Raw genomic sequence first — 11,351 nt, forward strand, 5'->3', positions numbered from 1 at the left:
CTTTTTAGCATCAGAAAGCCTTTCCATATGTTTTGAAACCCGTTTGCCTCCATGTGCTTAGTCTGTTAACAGTGGTTTAGATTTTTGCCCCTAACATATTGTGACCTGGAGAAAGTTTTTAACTCAGCCTTGATTTCATCTATAAAAAGAGAGATTATATATAGCCAGGTTGTCCTAAGGATGACATCAGATAAAATGTAAAGAAGCTGTTAATGTTAGTATGTTAGCAGTTTTTTAATTCATCAAAGACAGTATTTGCTACATGTGAGAATTTTACAACATTGCATTTGCTCACTTGAAAAATAGGATTTTAAATGCTGTCTGCATATGTTCCCTTGTTTGGGAGTAAATATGCTCTAAAGAACTTATTAACTAAATCCAATATACAAATGAATAGAGAAAAGCAGAAATTAATGAACTAATGACTTGATTAGTAGTACCAAAACCTTCTCAAATCTGGAAATAGGCCTCCAGGCCTCTTGCCTTCTGGGATGGCCCACTCTGGCTTGGAGTGTGTTTCTCCCATGGCGGCTCTCGCCTTTTGAGACTGCGTTGTCTGTGATGTGCCTCTCTAAGTAAATCTGCTTCTTAACCTATCAAAAAAGTGGGGAGGGCAGCTAGTCTAATTAAGGTACAAAGCACAGATACACAAAATTTACTATGAATAACTGAAAATTCTTGTCTAACCTTGGAAAAAGAAGTGTCACTTAGTCGAGTCTGACTTTTTGCGAACCTGTGGACTGTAGCATGCCAGGCTGCACTATCCATGGAATTCCCCAAGCAGGAATACTGGAGTGGGTTGCCATTTCCTTCTCCAGGGGATCTTCCTGACCCAGGGATTGAACCCAGGTCTGCATTGCCGGCACATTCTTTACCATCTAAGCCACCAGGGTCTAACCGTACCAGCTTTAAATGTTGACATTTTCTAATTTGTTATATAGTTAATGCTAAAAAGTCTAGAAGGTAGATGAAGAAAAAGGGAATGGTCAGCTTTTAATACCTTTATTGGTAACACTCCGTCTATAATATCCAGTGAGATTTGCTAAGTGTCAAGAGGTTCTAAACAGTAAAAGGAAAAGCTGATTTGGTGGTCCACCATGTCTTCCCCAATAGACTGAAAGTCCCATTCTTAATAGAAAAACACACAGGGGGGCCTTCACTGGCAGTCCGGCGGCTGAGACTCCATGCTCCCACTGCAGGAGGTGTGGGTCCAATCCCTGGTTGGGAACTAAGATCCCACAGGACGCACAACACAACCAAAAAGTAGAAAAAATGAAAACACAGATTGGTTTATTCTATTGATAAATAAAAAGGTTAAGACAACCTAAGCAGGAGTTTTAGTGGCCATTTTTGAAAGCCAAGTAACATTCCACCTCTAACTGGCGTGATCAAAAGCTTCTCTGGTAGTCCCAAAACATAGTAAATGAAATGCTACACAGAACTCCCGCCTGTGAAGTGTTTTGTTCCTTTATTCTCAAAGACAACAAGAAAAGAAAGCACATGATGTTCTTTAAAATTCTGAAAGCAATGGAGTCTTTTGTGTCTCGTAGTCAGCGGCTGAGGTTCCCGGCCCCTCCCTTTCCAGCAAGGCCAAGAGGTCACTTGAGGTAATGTCTTTGCCTTGAGAATGAGGGCTTGAATTGCAGCAAATAACCTACATGTATTTGCATACTGAACCAGAACTCACAAGACGGATTATAACAAAAACCTGTTCTGGACAGCTGCTTACTCATTGCCTTTAGAGCTGTGCGGCTCTGGGACAGGCAGTTGCCAACTGTTCACTCATTCTCTTTGACCTACTAGCCTTCCATGGTTTGCTGTGTGGGTGTTGATGCTACTAAAAAAAAAAAGAAAAAGTTGTTTTACATGGTACCCGCTCTCCCCATACACCCTGGATTCATTTGAGATCTGAGATATTAGACTCTGTAGTTGGGATGCCGGCCCAAACTGTGGCCCAGAGAGAGTGAGTCAGTTCTAAGTGGCTGGCTGAGTCTCGGAACAGAAATGAAACGCAACTTAGAGGCTTTGTCAGCCAAATCCACAAATGTGTGGCTTTTTGAAACATCGGACATCTGTTCTTTTTAATTTAAACCTTTTTAAAAAGCACAGAGTTACTTGGCGCCTTGCTCCTTTGTGTCAGCAGCAGTTGCTGCTGTAACTCAGTAAAGCCTCAAATCAGAGTTAGAAAATTTGGCATCTTTCAGGGCACACCTCAGAGACTAAGTGGAGCTGAATTGCTTGGGGAAGGGAAGAGATGATTTTACAGCACACGGTCTGTTTGGAAATCCCCTTCTGGGGTAATCAGCCCAGGTGTTCAACCCGTTTGTTAACCATTTCCAAATGACTCAAAGGACATAAAGGGAAGGCTTGGACACACTCCAGCACTGTTTCTACAGTGTTAGTATCTGTTTGGGTTGGAAACTGCATTCCTGAATTCTTGAGGGGAAGGCTCTGGCTTTTTCTGGGTATCCTTGGCTGAGAGGGACCCCTGGGCCACCTATCTAAGCTAACAGTCGCAGCCTTCTTCTGAGTTTCCAGGGAGGAGTGCGGACAGCTTGCTTTGATGGCCTTCCACCCAGAGCCCTTTGGGGAAAAGCCTTGTTTATTCAAGGAGGCCTCTGCCGGCCACTTTTCTCCCCCCCCCCCCACCCCACCTAATTCCAAACGTCATTTCCCTTTGTTGCCATTTATCCCCCTTTAGGGAACAGCATGAGCAGCTTTTTCCTCCAGGCCACTCACTTGTGACTGACCCAGCCCGACAGCATTGCTTAATTGTGTCCTGGTCTGTTTCTGACGGAGGGAAAAATTGTTTTTGTGGACTGAGGCAGTTTGGGATTTGCAAAAAGGGATGGGTTCCGCCTTTCCCCAAAGGTGGGGAATGCCTGTTCAGATTACTCTTGTCTTCCTCTGGCTCCTCACCAGGCAGCAAAGAACAGCTCGGGTTCACTTCTCCCAGCAGGAAGTGCTGACAGCCTATGCTCCATATCACCAGAGAACCCTGTTGTCCTCGACCTCCTTTTACAACTTAAAAAAATGAAAGCCAAAAATAACAAGGGAAGGCTTTTTTCTGCCCTTCGTTTCTGAGGGCGCTTCCGAGTGTCTTGAGAATCGCTTTCACTTGAAAGACGGTCCTAAGCCTCTTAGAGCTGCCAAATTTCTCTACCGAACCTCACGTGGTTTGGCCACACTCCTGAGACTCTTCAGATGCCTCTTCTCCATTCGGCCCTTTGCACCAACCTCCCTTCCACTCCCATGTCCCCTCCAGAGTGTGTTCCTTGTAAACAGCCCCACATCACCAGCAATCAAGATTGGCTCCCAGGGACCTCCTCTGACGTGCCCTGTACCGGGAAGCACAGTGGATTTATGGTAACTTTGATAACGATTGCTTGCTTGCTTCGCACCAGGCAGGGTTTTCAGTGTTGTTTTACATTATTGTATTTAATCATTAAATCCTTCCAACAGCCCCATGAGGAAATGAAGGCAGAGAAGTTCAGTGATTTGCTGGAGGAAGCAAGGAAGTAGAGCAAGAATTAAACCTAGGTGTTCTGGCTGGCTCTTAGCCACTCAGTTCCATGGAAAAGTCCAGTGCAAAAGTCCAAGTGTCTGCTTACTTGTTTCATCTTGTGATCACAAGGTAGGTGATGGGAAAACCGAGATAGCAGAAAATCAAGGCGATAGCCCCAAAGCGTTTGGTATTTAACCAGATGACCAGCCTTTGCTTTGCGTGTCCCTGTACCAGCTCCACTCTTAGCCATCCTGTGTGGGCAGGTTTCCAGAATGATGTTTGCTGTGACTATGATTGCAAAGCAGTCTGTACAAAGGTACACACCTTTTTTCTTTTTCAGAGCACTGTCACCTCTTGAGTTTTATTTGATCTTCTTAACAACCCTAAGAAACAGGGCCAGTTGTAGTTTTAACCACATTGAGGGGGAATTTTTTTATTATTATTCACTTTTCTAATCTCTACTGGTTTAAGACACAGCAGGGAGGACACAAAGTGTTGAAAAGGGATCTCCCTTCAAGAGCTTACAATCTTCTTGGGGGTTATGCAAATATGCAGGTAACTACAAATGTAGAGTAAGATGGAGGCCATGAGAAAAAAAAACTGGGAAGAGGAAGAGAATTGCTGAGCAGGAAGGATCAGAAAAGGTTTCATCATGATGTGTGTGGCATTTGAATTTCCAAGTAGGGGTGGGGTGAGGTGGGGTGAGGGGAAAGCCCTGTGAGAAACACCAGGAAGCACCAGAGAGGGGGTTGTGTTGAGGGCGGGTAGAATAAACAAGACCCAAGACCAAGAAGCCTTCAACTTCTGCTATTCTCTGCCTAGCTTCGTTTTGTTTCCTTTAAAGTACGTACATAAAATACTTATCTGTTGACTTGGCCCAAAAGTTCGTTTGGGTTTTTCCGTATTTTTTCAATGTACTATTTGATCCGTTGTTTTTAAAAGCTGTTACTTTGGCCGTGCTGGCTCTTCGTTGCTGGGTGTGGTCTTGGTCTAGGTGCTGTGAGCGGGGGCTACTCGCCAGTTGCTGTGCTCGGGCTTCACACTGCGGTGGCTTCTTTTGTTGAGAGCACGGGCTCAGTCCTCACAGCTCATGCGCTTGGTTGCCCCGTGGCACGTGGAATCTTCCCTGGTCAGGGATTAAACCTGTGCCTCCTGCAGTGGCAGGCAGGTCCCCAACCACCAGACCACCAGGGAAGTCTGGGTTTGCCCATAATACTGTACAAAAAACCCGACGGAACCTTCTGGCCAACCCAATAGTTTGTCTGTTTCCTCATCTTCACTGTCTCCTCCAACTCGACCCTAAGCACCAGAAGGGCAGACACTGTTGTGTTCTCCTTTGTATGCTCAGAGCCAAGCAGAGGGTGGGGTCATACTGAGTGTTTGCTGAATGGATATTGCAGTGGCTGAAGCATTAGCGGAGATCCAAAGCAGGCAGGAGATGCTACTTAAGTAGAATCCAGGTAAGGAGGAAGTAAAAGATGGAGTAAATGAAGAAGGAACCAGGGAACCCTGAGCAGACAGCAATAATCATCGATCACTGAGCCAGGAATATATTAATAGGAGGAGGATCAAGTTGGAGAGAGTCATTGTTCTGTTTCGAATATATATGAAGGGAAGAGACCAATAGAATAGTAGGACCTTGTATAGGAATATATACAGTTTTCCCAACTCCCCAATTCCTAGTGAATGTGCCATCCACAGACCACTCCCTGTCAGAAAATAAACTTGACTTTTTCAGAGAATTCTGTAGAATAGGGGTCCCCAACCTCTGGGATCTGATGCCTGATGATCTGAGGAGGAGCTGATGTAATAGAAATAAAGTGTACAATAAATGTAAATGCACTTGAATCATCCCCAAACTATCCCCACCCCCCAATCCTACCCCATCAATCTGCAGAAAAATTGTCTTCCATGAGCACTGGTCCCTGGGGCCAAAATGCTGGGGACTGTGGGTGTAGGGTGGCATGTCCTGTATACTTTGTTGTAGGTGATCATCGAAGCCTCCCCATGGTATGCGGCACCGTTGTGAAAGAATGGCCCTGTGACTGGACCTTGGAGCCACAGGAAACTGCTTTAAAATTCCTCCCCACAGTTGTATCCTGCTGGCTTCCCCAGTGGCTCCTCCCTCCTAGATCAGGGAGGATGGTAATTCCTGGAGAGATCATCTGTCTTTATAAGGAGAAAAGTTTGGCAATGTGATTTCCTGTATATTTCCACCAGAGTCCAAGATTCCAACAGTGCTCGCCTAGACAGCAGCGGCAGCCACCTAGAACCCAGATGCCGTTAGTATTCCCAAGTAAGCGGGAGGGCATCCTCCCAGCCACCTCTGCCAAGCCAAAAAGTCAGAATCATGGCCTTATTACACCTTCTAGAGCGTGTGGTAAAGGCAGCTTTCCATTTGGCTGCTTCAGTGCCGGAGTTGTTTACACGTTTCAGTAAATGAGTTATGCTTATTGAAGTTGGCTTGGGTAGGAGTTCAGAATCAATGACATATGACCACAGTCATACCACTCACCGGGAGCACCAGAGTTCAGGAGAGATTTGCTTGTGTCATAATCCTTGGGTAGAGAAGAGGGGCACAGAACTTGAGTATTCCCGCCCCCCCCCCCTCAGGAGGGTGCACAGTTTTTGAAGCCTGGGAGAATTGGGGTGTGACCATTCCTGGCTTTTGGAGGGAATCAGATGAAATGAAATACCTATCTGGTAAAAGTATGGGTGTGCAAGTGCTTTGCACAATTTTAGAAGACAAAGGAAGCTGCAAAATAGGGCTTGTAGAAAAATGTAAGATCAAAGAAATGTGCAGATGTTCTGCATTTTCTTCTTCAAACATCGTCTGGACATAAAAGACATCCCTGGTCTCTGCAAGGAGGAGATAAAAGATTCTTTCATACATAAATGATTTCCAACTTTATACAGCTTTTTTTTCAGGCTGCTCCCAGACTTTGATATATTTACTAGCCTCCCGTCCAGTGGGCAGTGTTCGTTAGAACATGGTGAGACAGTAGGACCCCAAGTCTTTCATTTCTCCCTTCCTCCTCTGCCCCTGACTCAGCCTGGGGCGTTCTGTCATTCCTGCACCCTATTTCTGTGATAGTTCAGGATGACCAGACCCATTGCTACTTCCACCCCTTGTTGCTGCCTTCTGATTAGTCTGACTTATTCCTCTCTTCTTCAGACTATCTCCAGGTTTTCATATCCTTTTAAAAATAATTTGAGTTATTTTATGTTTATGTTGGATTTTTATAACTTTGTTAAAAAAAAAAAAAAACAAACATGCAAGGGAGACTTCCCTGGTGGTCCAGTGATTAAGAATCCACTTGCCAACGCAGGAGACCCCGGTTCGATTCCGGGCTTGGGAGGATCCCCTGGAGAATGGATAGGCCACCCACCTCAGTATTCTTGGGCTTTCCTGGTGGCTCAGATGGTAAACAATTCACCTGCAATGCAGGAGACCTGGGTTCAATCCCTGGGTTGGGAAGATCCCCCAGAGGAGGGCATGGCATTCTTGCCTGTAGAATCCCATGGACAGGTGAGCCTGTGTGAGCTACAGTCCCTAGGGTTGCAGAGAGTTGGACATGACCGAAGTGAGCATGCACATACAGGAGTTCAGGGATGGAATTTAGATTTCAGACCAGGACTTGCAAGCCAAGGCAGTTCTTCACTCTCTTAATATGGTGTTTGAATTTATATTGCCTGAAGTGGCTTCTACTCATATAAGATGACTTCAGAAACCAAATATTTTCAATTCTATTTCCAGGTCCTTGGTTGCATCGAATAGCTGTGAGATCTGTTGCTAATATAGGACCTTTAATGGGTTTTATTGTGTGTCTGTAGTTTTGCGGCTTTACATCTCTTCCAGAGTTTGTTAGACATTTGTATTAATCTGTTCAGTAAACAGAGAGTATCTACATGAGCCAGGCATAGGCTGTGCAGCAAGAAATCCACCAAATGGTGAACTCCGTAAGGGCAGGAGGCAGGGTTACCTCATTTTTAAAATTTCCCCATCTTTGCACACTCTTTCCTTGCAGGTGTTCAATGGATGTTTGTTGAATTAAGCTCATATCCTGCCTCTTTCATACTGGTCACATGAGCCGAGCTTAAGCAAAGGCCTCTTTTTTAGGAAAGGAAATTCCCACCTTTCTGCCTCCTGTCATGTTTCTCTATCTGTTCCCATGAACTCTCACCTAGTAAGGACAAGCTTTGTTCAACTCCAAGGTCTACAATTCCCAGGATTTTGCTCCTGAAATGTCTAGAATAGCCCTGTCCAGCAGAAATATTATGCAAGCCATATATCTAATTTTTAAGATTTTAGTACCTGTACTTTAAAATATGAAAAGAATAAAATATAAAAAGAAACAGGTATTACACCCATTTGGATAATTTACTTAACCTATTGTGTCCAAAATATCATTTCCATAGTTTAATATTAATCCTTTACATGATTTTATTAATATTATCTTCAAAATTCAGTATGTATTTTATACTTACTAACCACATGTGTCTAATGGCTACCTTACTGGGCACCAAATGTTGGACAAAAAGATCGTGTGAAAACCTTTTGAGTTTTTGCATACTTACCATGTAAATAATTAAATCCAAATAGGACAAGAGAAACCATGAAAGAGTCCATTGTACTGGCTCCATCACTGGCAAAGGAAATAAATTCAAGTAAGACAGAATTACTTGCTAAGTGACATGTAGTTCGGCTTGTTGTTTCTTTTTATACTGTTCTTTTTTTCTTTTGGCTGCACCACTGCGGCTTCCAGGTCCTTAATCCCCTGACCAGGGACTGAACCCAGACCCTTTGCCTGTAAAGGTGCCGAGTCCTAACTGCTGGGCCGTCAGGGAACCCCCTATGCTATCTGTGTAAGTTATTCTTAGATTTTTTTTTTTATCATTAGGTAAAATCCATAACTCAAAACCATTGAATCTTTTTTTTTTTTAATACTTGTAAACTGCAGTTCTTTGGGGTCATCAGATCATCATCGTCAGTTCTCTGACCTTCCTTTTCATCTCTTTTTTGCTTCACTTGCTCCCTAGCGCCTAAATGATGAGGCTTTTCTATCTTTCCCCTCTTCTCCCTTGAATCCGTATCTTCTCCAACACTGACCTGACACTGTGTTCTCTAGAAACTTAAAATATTTACATTGTTTTTCTTAACATTCCTGCTAGTGGGAAATGGGATTTCATTTACTAATAAGGCTGACATTGCATCATCTGAGACATTTCAGAGTATAGGAATAAGAAGTTATCTAGTTAAAAATATAAAGCCAGATTTTTTATGCTCACATTCCTAAAACCCATAGGAAACAATGTGATTGATATAGATGAGCAAATATCTCTTAAATAACTGTTATAATTTGCCAAAAATGACAAGTTGGTGGACAAAGCCATATTTGGAAGGTAGGGGGAAGCACAAGAAAGGGTTCGCTGCCAAACCCTGGGCTCATGGGGAGAGAACAGCAGGATGGGAACATATGGAGCATGTTTTAAGACAAAATTTGGACAGGAATGCAAGTGTGATAAACATGGTGGTCAGGAGAAGAATCACTGGTATGTCCACTGCAGAGCAGAGTACAGCGCCAGTGAGGAGACATTCCAGACAAACTAAAAGTCTAGACTAGAGGTCCCAGTTCACTCTTCTTTACCTTGTACCACATCTTCCTTGTTTAAAAAAAAAAAAAAACTGAACACGGACATGGGAAAGATGTTTGTGTGCTGTGTTCTCAGTTGCTTGGTCATGTCTGACTCTTTGTGACCCCGTGGACTGTAGCCCACCAGGGATTCCCCAGGCAAAAACACTGGAGTGGGTTGCCATTTCCTCCTCCAGGGGATCTTCCCGACCCAGGGATCAAACCTGTGTCTCCTGTATGTCCTGCACTGGTGGATTCTTTACCACTGAGCCACCTGGGAAGCCCTGGGCAAAATACCAAGCAATAATTGGGAAGCTAGAATTGTAGCTCCAGATATGGAAAGAAACTTAACTGCCTTGTAAGCTTCTTCATTTAGACTTCATGGTATTGGTCCACTTATCCTTAACATTTCTTCAGTGCCTGGCACTGAATGGATACTGGTTGGATGAATGAATGGACTCAGAGTGATCTGTGGGCCCCCTTCCTGAGTGCTGAGGGACAGGTTAAAGAGAGAGAAAGGTGTTGCTGGTTGACCGAATAATATTGGTGAGGGGTTGTGGGGGAATCCTCAAAGCTGGAAGCAAGAGAATTAATGGGAAGGAACAGGTTCTACTGCTCAAAGAGTTCTTAAGCACAAATGGAGGAGAGTGAAAAGGCTTGATTAAGAAGTAGGCTTGGCTTCCCACTGTACTCACTGCCTGCAGGGGTGCATCCTGGCTCTGGGGTAAGCCTGAGTGACACACGGCGTATCAGTTACTCAGTAATCTAAGAAATTACATGTTCAGGGATTCCCTGGTGGTCCCGTGGCTGAAACTCGTCACTCCCCAGTGCAGGGGGCCCAAGTTCTATTCCTGGTCAGGGAACTAGATCCCGCATGCCTCGACTAAAATTCTGCAAGCCACAACAAAGACTGAAGATCCCGAGCAGCAGAGCTAAGATCCAGTTCAGCCAAATGAATGAATAAATATTTCTTAAAAAAAGAAATTACGTATTTGAAGCTTTTGGATGTCTCTGCCCAGGAAATTATGAGTCTATCGTCGTAGCTGGTTGGTCATTTTGTTGTTGTTTAGTCACTAAGCGGTGTCTGATTCTCTTGCGACGCCATGGACTGTGGCCCTCCAGGCTCCTGTGTTCACGGGATTCGCCAGGCAAGAATCCTGGAGTGGTTTGCTCCAGGCCTTTCTAATACCAGCCCTTATTTTGAAGCTCTGACATCAACTCTTTGGTGTTCCATTTTTAAGTTATCACAACTCTAATAGCAAAAACTTTACATTATTCAAACTAGATAAGAAAAAAAATTTTTCATGTAAACATTTAAAACAATTTCACACATATTTAGGTACCACATCTAACAAATAATGCAGTTGTACATTAAAAAATAATGTACATAAAAAAGGTTCAACTCACATAAATGAATCGGAGAAGGCAATGGCACCCCACTCCAGTATTCTTGCCTGGAAAATCCCATGGATGGAGGAGCCTGGTGGGCTGCAGTCCATGGGGTCGCTAGAGTCGGACACGACTGAGCGACTTCACTTTCACTTTTCACTTTCCTGCATTGGAAAAGGAAATGGCAACCCACTCCAGTGTTCTTGCCTGGAGAATCCAGGACAGGGGAGCCTGGTGGGCTGCCGTCTATGGGGTCACACAGAGTCGGACACGACTGAAGCGACTTAGCAGCAGCAGCAGCAGCACATAAATGAGTGAACCCAGGGCTCTGATTGGAGTTTACTTCGAATAGTCACCTGCCATTGATGCCATGAGTTGGCAAATTAGAAATACATTTGTTCCCACTGGTACTTTACGCATTCTTTTCTCAAATATAAAATGATTTCAACGTATGGCTTTCTTTAAGCTTAAGTTGGCAAAGTTCCTCAGAACCAGCTTACCCCTAGTGAGGTAATTCAGTTACAGAGCTTCATTAAGGCTGGTTTGCTTTGGGAAACTGTTTCAGTGTTTGGGATCTCTGCAATGCTAAATTATTACTTTTAACTTTATCTTGTAAAAATTATGATCTAATTATTTTTAAGTACTCTCGGTTAACAAAATACAGCAGTGGGTGTGCCTTGTAGCAGATGAAGAGACCACTTTTTACATTCCTTAGAAATAAGATATGGTTCAGTATTTTAAATCATAGCAACAGTTGATAAGAAAAACAGCAAAAAGGTAATCATTTCCATATGGAAAGAGAAGGAAGAAACCAGTGAATCTGC

This window comes from Bos javanicus, chromosome 19, assembly GCF_032452875.1.
Source record: "Bos javanicus breed banteng chromosome 19, ARS-OSU_banteng_1.0, whole genome shotgun sequence".
NCBI lineage: Eukaryota > Metazoa > Chordata > Mammalia > Artiodactyla > Bovidae > Bos > Bos javanicus.